This window comes from Python bivittatus, unplaced genomic scaffold (assembly GCF_059951505.1).
Source record: "Python bivittatus isolate LINGU-HERP-01145 unplaced genomic scaffold, Pbiv_v1 ctg000350_np1212, whole genome shotgun sequence".
NCBI classification, from domain to species: domain Eukaryota; kingdom Metazoa; phylum Chordata; class Lepidosauria; order Squamata; family Pythonidae; genus Python; species Python bivittatus.
The window spans coordinates 39207960-39216192 of NW_028277074.1; positions in this window are offsets into that span (position 1 = coordinate 39207960).

An 8233-nucleotide genomic window follows, 5' to 3' on the forward strand; every position below is an offset into this window, starting at 1 on the left:
CAGAAGCATAGCACCCATACAGTTTTCTACTATAGTTGTATCTCCATAGTGGATGCTTTCAGTACTCAATATACACAATGTTGGCTGAGCTACCTGACTCGGAGCTCATGCTTTTGTGGTTAGTGGGGGGCAGCATCTATTTGCACTGTCCTGCCATTCAGTTATCTCCATCTTTATCCTTGCCTTCTGTGCCTGATCTGAAGGGTGCTGCTCTTCACTCCCGTTACTGTCATTGGTTCAGGTCCGAAAGAAAAACTTGGAGAGATGAAGAAGTTGGTTGGGATGCATAGGAGGAAGAGCAGTCATCAGTTCCAGATTGGGCCCATAGAGAGAGGGAAGGATCTCAGGAAAGAGCAATAGAGCTAACAATAAAAATCAGGAAAGCTAAAAGTAACCATCATCACTATCTAGAAGCAGCTTCAAGTTGCTCTAGTTGGTATTGCAGCTAATGGATGCACTGCACAGCCTACTCTGTGCAATCATAACCTCAGATGTGCATGTTGATTTTTCATGGATATTTGCTGCTTCTCATCACGCTATCCACATTTTGGAGAACGGTGCATATTGGAACGGTAACAGTAACTATCTACTGTTGTTTTTCTCTACACCAATGGTAGCCAATTCCATTCTCTTCTTGTATGGTAGTTGTAAGGGTAAGATTTTTAGCACTAGTATAATACACATATGATCCAGGAAGTCACACCAGTTTGCCATTGCTTCAGGTAGCTTGCAATAATTTTGCATTCTTAGTGTATCCATCAGGACTTTTAAAGGAAAGTAGTCCTTACTTTGCTGAAGTGAAAGTTATTTATAGAATAGACTTGTGCACACGCACAGAAAGAACAGATATTTCAAACCCTTAATGATTTAGCAGACTGTTCAGGAATGGCAAATATATTCAATACTGTTCAGCTCCTACATACCTATTAAACATGAAAGACATCTGTTTTTAGTCAGACAGAACAGGCATGCCTCCACATAATACAATGGCAAATAATAACTTTTTTCAATCAGTTACAGTTAATTTGTAACACTAAAAGCTGAAAGGAGATTTCATTTAAATATACACAGAATTTTTTAACTACGCCTTATAAGTTGCAAATGCCAGTATAACTGATGAAGGAGATTAATTAATGGCATTTTGAAGATACAAGGTAGGTTGCAGAAAGTGGAAGATTTTTTTTAATGCCTGTTCACAAATTTATTATTATGGTTGATCACACAGTCAGCCAGATGTTTAGAGGATTTGGCATTTTATCCACTTATTGAGTCCTTCCCAAGGACCTGGGACAGGCAGAAGTTGTTCGATGGTGTTAAAGGTATCGTTGCAGGATGTAAGCTGTTCCAGGTAACGCTGGCTTTTGCAATTGACTGATGGCAATTTTGTCAATGCCAAAGGTGTTCAAGTGGTGCTCCAGATGTTTTGGAATTGCACCTAAGGTGCCTATAATTAGAATTATTATACTTTGAACTTCAATACAGCTGTAAAATGATGGGACTTTTGTAACTAAGTACTGCATTAGATTTACTGCTTTTCAGGAACTCTGGCAATAAATAGGTTTGCAGTGAGTCTGTATGATTCACCCGTCTTCAAGTTCTTTACTGATACGCATATCCTGATGCCATTTTCCCCCTCTCTCCCAGCAATCAGCATCCCTCACAATTGTATGAAATGAATTTTTAACATAACTCTAATCAACAGCAACATTTAATGTAATCTTTAATTTTCTGCAATTATCAGAACCATTCAGTAAATCTTACATTGGCACAAACATTAACAATATAATATTGTTATGCTGTCCACACTTCCTCCAAGCATGAGGAATTACAAATGTGCGGTGCTAGTTCATTTTCAAAGAAGGTCACTAAAATGCTGGCATTGTAAAGTCTTTGGGAGGGAGCTACACATTGCTGCATCTGTGTATAACAGCATCATAAAACCATGTGCACAGAGAACCAAGTCCTCCTGTTATAATAATGCTATCAAAGGGAACAACTGCAGAAGGAAGGCAGGCAGGCAGGCAGGCAGGCAGGCTGGCAGGAAGGATTTACAAGTATGTAATTTCTTACTAATAGATCTCCTTAGAATTCACACAAGAGGTTCTCCAGAAATTCACAATATCAATCCATTATTGATATTTTTAATTGAACTATGATTACATTATCAAGTAACTAAATTAACATAAATCCAAGATGCATAGGACAAAAAGATATAGAAAATACAAAAAAAATCTAAAATGTAAGTAAAGAGATAGGTACTATACATGTACAAATATGGGTGTGTGTGTGCGTGTATAAAAATGTGTGTGTGTGTGTGTAATTATATTATGGTCTATTGCTATTGACATAAACCATAAAATCCTTTTATGATAGAATTGTGGTTCCTGCCTCTGATGTCTCATTATTATAACTTTGTCTGCAATTTTTTTTCTAATGTGACAATTGAAGAGGCCTTGTTAATCCACATTGCAACTGTTACATTATCTAGAGTTTTCCAATGTCAGGCAATTATAATTTTAGCTGCTAAAGTTAAATGGCACAAACTTTTATTCTTGTATTTTCAAATAAAGAGAGCATAATAAAATAATTTCATGTTTTTGATTAAACAATCTCCTTTGATAGCTATAGTCTTTTTCTCTGTTTTCAGATGGGTTGAATCCATGATGTAAAAGATGTCAAAGAGTGACCTTATACACTCAATTCCTTTTTTGGGGGGAGGGGCAGCAGATTATGCACCATCAGGTCAATGTCGACTCTTAGCAGCCACACAGTTAAATTTTCTCTGTAACTATATGTCCCTAACTTGATCCTTCATATCTTCCAATGGTGCACCCATTGCCACTGTAACTGAGTCCATCTACCTTGCTGCTGGTCATCCTCTTCTTCTCTTTCTTCCACCTTTCCTAGCACTAAAGCCTTCTCCAGAGAGCTAGGTCTTTGCATGAAGTGTCTGAAGTAGGACAATTTGAGCCTGGTCATTTGTGCCTCAGGGTTGATTTGTTTGATGATTCATTTGTTTTTCTTGGCTGTTGACTGTATTCTCAGGAGTCTTATCCCATGCCAGAGTTCAAAAGCATCATACTCTTCCTATCTTGTTTCATCAAAGTCCAACTTTTGCTTCTATAGAGTGTTTACCAATTGTTTGCACTATTCTGATCTGACACATCATGGCATCTGCATGTTTTTTCCAAGGCCTTCATAGCTGATTTACCAAGATCTTCAAAATAAAATATTGTTTTAATTTATAAATATTTCTGTTCCAGAAGAAATAGATTTATCAGCTCATGTTGTTTGTTAGAGTCATAGAAGAAGGGGGGAGGAATCTACAAAAATATATACAGTATATTCTTTTCTTTGACTGGCTTGATTCTCAGACCTACAATAATCAATTCACATAAGTTTCTAAGAATCTATAGTCATATCATTTCAATTCATCAAACTCATATTTATATTATGTGAAATGACAACCATGGAGTTAACAGGAGCACCTCTATAAAATTCCCATCCTGTTATTAAGTGCTATGTACTTTGAGAAGTACCCATTAGCAAAAGAGTCCTTGGCCTCATGAACTTATGCTGCATGTCTTACCATATTATGACCTTGTCAAAGTGTTGCTAAGTGTGCCAAAACCTTGGAGACAGTAACCAGTTAAACATTTGCATTTTATCTTTGCTTCATATTGATGTACCACACAAGAGCTAGTAGCAACCTGATTTTATGGATTTAAGAAGTCTAAACGGACTCTCAAAGCTATGGAATGTATTTGTAACACATGTCATGATCCAAAATTTGGTTTTAAAGAAAAATGGAAATGTAAGCAAAAAATGAACAGCCTTGGAGCAATCAGTGCATGACACAGGTAGGAATTTTATACTATCAGGCATAGTCCATGGAGATCCTGCCCCACAGGAATTTATGCTCCAGTTAGTGCCACAATACTCTTAGATATTTTTGCTCCAATAAACTAAATGTAACAGGAAATGTAAGGTTGGATGGCCATTAAAAATGAAATCACCATTGTAAGAATGGCATTTCGCACATAAATCTGCAGGAAGACAAGGTGAACAGAAATAACATAACTCTTTACAAAGTTAACACCCAGTTGTGAACTTTCTTGTTAGGATTGTTTCCTTGTTAGAAAAGGATTTTATTGGCTGGTACCTATTCAAGAATCTTTTGTTTCTTCTACTCAGTGGTGTGGCCATCATTTCTCCCTTAAATATTTTTTTAGAAGACATTGTGCTTTTTAAGGATGGAAAAGCAAATGCCATGTTTGCCAAAACCAACAATTAGCCTAGTCACTAAGGGCCACTGCCTCTTAAGCTCCTTCTGGTTTAGCTTACTTGAAATATTTATACATTATCCTTTCCTTATGCTTTTACAGTAATCCTAGCAATAGATGGGGAATGTTAACAATTGAGACGACAAGACCTGACAAGCACAATATTATGAAATCTTCCACAGAATGATGACTACCGTCAGCTGAATGGTATAGTCAGATGAACAGCCAAGTTCTCTGCTCACTGAAATTCAGTAAAAGTAAACCAGACTCAAATTAGCACAAGACTTGCCAAAGGTGATGTTAATTAATATGTGTCAGCCCTTTGAGGTAGTCCAGACAGGAAACCAAAACCATGAGTGCTAACACTACCTTTATTTTAAGGTTATAGGAACAGAATTTTGCAAGTCTGATAGCCCTTCCCCCTTCCCCTGCCTTTACTTTCCAGAGAACTAGGGAGGGACCCTTCTGAGACGCTTTCTCCTTCCCATCCCTCCTCTCGACTCAGACCTCTCTTATCAGACTGTGGTCTAGGCTACGGCTCTTCCTCCTGTCTCCCAAGGATATTCACACAGCCCATTACCGTTGGACACCACACCTTAGCCATCTCCAACAAAGACAAAGCCTCTGCTATAAACAGCACCCAGCGGCACAGTGCTGGTGGAGAAAGGAACAGCCCACAGACACATATCTGAGGGCTCATTTTAGGGAGATGTGAGATTTGTACAGATTTACCTTTGTCTGATCATGTTAAGCCATAGGATGTGCTATGCTTCATATAGCCATGTGACATAGCAATATAACAACATTCCCCCCCACATACACACAAACACATACTCCTTAAGTAAATTCCTTTGTGCAAATATGTATGCATGACTGCCAAATAAGTATTATAAAGAGTATATTTAACAATATTCATTCTGTCCTAGAAAGTACATGCAGTAATCCATTCCTTTAAGTATCCATGGATTCTTTATGTTATTAACTGTATTAAAGTTTATTTTTAAAGTGTATCTCTCTCTCTCCCTCTCTCTCTCTCTCACACACACACACACACATACACATACACACACACACACACATGCTTCATAGATCCATTGGCATTTTATAATATTTTATTGATCCCGCAACTTTTACAGAATTGATTATCCTTTCTCATTTATGACTCCTCCTCCTCCTCCTCCTCCTCCTCCTCCTAATTATAATTATAATTATACCTTGTGGAGATCTGCATTATTGGCTTCTGAGCTCTGTAGTCCATCAGCGCTTATTTCATAGGTGTTACTGCATTTTAACAAGAATGTTTTACAAAAACGAAGTAACAAGTGTCATCTTGCAAACATATGACGCCGATCCCTAACTTTAGCTTTACCACAAATGAATCTAAGGACAACTTCCATGTAGAAATAATATCATCGGAACCATCTCTTCTCATTTCCTCTGCTGTTTCATGTAGCTACTCATTGATATAGCTGCTCATTACATGCTTAAAAATTCAATACAGTGGTGGCATCCATTCAGTAGGTCCAGCATCTTACCATACTTTTGACCTCTGTGGTCCTTTGATTAGGATTCTCAGAGTCCAGCCAGAATGCCATTAACTATAAAAGCAAAGAGTTTCTGCCATTTATATTCCTTCCTGTACCTACTGATCCCTGCTCAGTGCAGATACTACCAGGCCCATACCAAAGCATACAGCTGTACTAAATAAAAAATAAGGAAAAAAATAAAGGAAACCAAATGAACATGGAACACAAGCAAACAGTGGTTTAACTAGGATTGTTAACAAGGTATGATTGTTTCTGGGATGCCCCTGCTGAAAAGCGGGGAACTAAAAATGGAGAAACTTGTGATAAATCACGCAGATTCAACATCAATAGCAAATGGTTGTTTTAGATTACATAGGTGTTTCTAAGGCTATATGAATGTCCCACTAGATGGTGAGATATAGACAGAAAAATAACTAGCTAAATTGGCCTCTTTCCTAGGTCAAAACCATTCGTATCTTCCTCATTGATAAAAAGGACACAAAGAAACAGGACAAGGTAGGCATTGCTTAGGTCTGTTTTTCATTACAAAGCTCTTAATGCCAGAGCCAGAGTCAGCTCTTAGTTAGAATAAATAGGAAACATATGAATCATTCATTATATTTGGCACAGCTCTACGAATTGCACTACTGTAGTTGGCAAAGTCTTGTGCATGTAATAACTAAAAATCAACACCACAACTGACAGAAAGAATATATAAAAGAACAAGAGCAAAAAAATATTTAAAGTTTTTGCAAGTACTATAGCTGTAAAGAATTTTAGCATTTCTTATGAAGAATGTTAATGCAAGATAAGAAGCAAGAAAGAGTAATCTATAACAAGACAAAATGTACACCCAGCTAATGTAACTTTCCAAGGGCAGCAATCTAAGCATTCGTTCTGAAAACAACTTTGGGCTAATTGGCCCCCAACATACCCATCCTCCTTTTATCTCACTTCTCCTTAAATCAGATACTGTATGTCTGTTGTCATTGGCCCTTTGTACACAATTCAAGATTACTGCTTAATCCTTCCTTGTTAACAATTCAATTATGTTCATCAATGAAAGAAACATATTAATGATGTCTTATACAGGTCTACTTCCCATTTCTCTTCTCAATATCTTTGAAGGTTAATTCTGACTTCCAATGAGATGTCAAGATGGTCCATAATAAATTGCCACTGTGTATTCTATCAGTTACAATTGAAATGGAAAAATTGGAATGAGGTCACAGGCTGATTTTTACTGACATTTTTAAAGTAGTTTAAAGTTTATATTGAAAAGTCTTGCCGTCATCAACTTTAAAGTTATTTTTTAAAGTAATAAATTCACTATCAGTCCTTTGTGTTATCAACCACTTAGTCTTAGCTGAAAAGCTTCACCAGGATTTTTCTTTGAAATTTATTTGGTTTGTTCCTATAAAAGCCCCCTGAAATCCAGTATCTCTTTACTTGGCCAATGTTTCACTTACATTATTTTAAAATTGTCTTAAAAAAGAAATGCCAAGTGACTTCATGCCAGAAGAATCTTCCACCATTTACTTGGCTTTGTAGGGGTTTCCTGTTTAGCTAACATAAATATAGTCATGATAATTATATATTGATTGATTGATTATTTGCCATCAAGTTGTTTTCGACTCCTAGCAACTACATAGATAGGTTTTCCCCATGACAATCTATCCCTAACTTGGTCTCTCAGGTCTTCCAACATTGCACCCATTGCTCTGCATCCACTTTCCTGCTTGTTGTCCTTTTCTTCTCTTTCCTTCCACCTTTCCCAACATTAGAGTCTTTTTCAGAGAGCTGGGTCTTCGCATGTGTCCAAAGTAGGATAATTTGAGCCTGGTCATTTGTGCCTCAAGTGAGAACTCTGGGTTGATTTGTTCAATTATCCATTGCTTTTTATTCTCAGGAGTCTTCTCCAACACCAAAATTCAAAAGCATCAATATTCTTCCTATCTTGCTTTTCAAAGTCCAGCTTTAACTTCCTAGAGTTTCATAGGGAATACCACAGCTTGCACGATTCTGATCTTTGTACGTAAAAGGACATCATGGTATTTGAATGTTTTTTCCGAGGCCTTCATGCCTGTTCTTGCAAGTGCTAGCCTGTGGTGTATTTCTTGACTGCTTGTTCTTTTATTATTGATGGTTGATCCTAAAAGGCAGAAGCTATCCACCACTTCAATATCTTCATTGTCAGTTCTAAGGCTGGTTGTTCTACCTGTTGTCATTAGTTTGGCATTCTTTATATTTTAGTCCCATTTTTCACTGTGCTCTTTGACTTTTATTACTAGAGCTTGCAGATCCTTTGCATTTTTGGCTGTCATGGTAGTGTCATCAGCAGAGTCAGCCAGATGTTTAGACTGGATTTGGCATTTTAATCCACCTATCGAGTCCTTCCCAAGGATCTGGGATGGGCAGATGTTG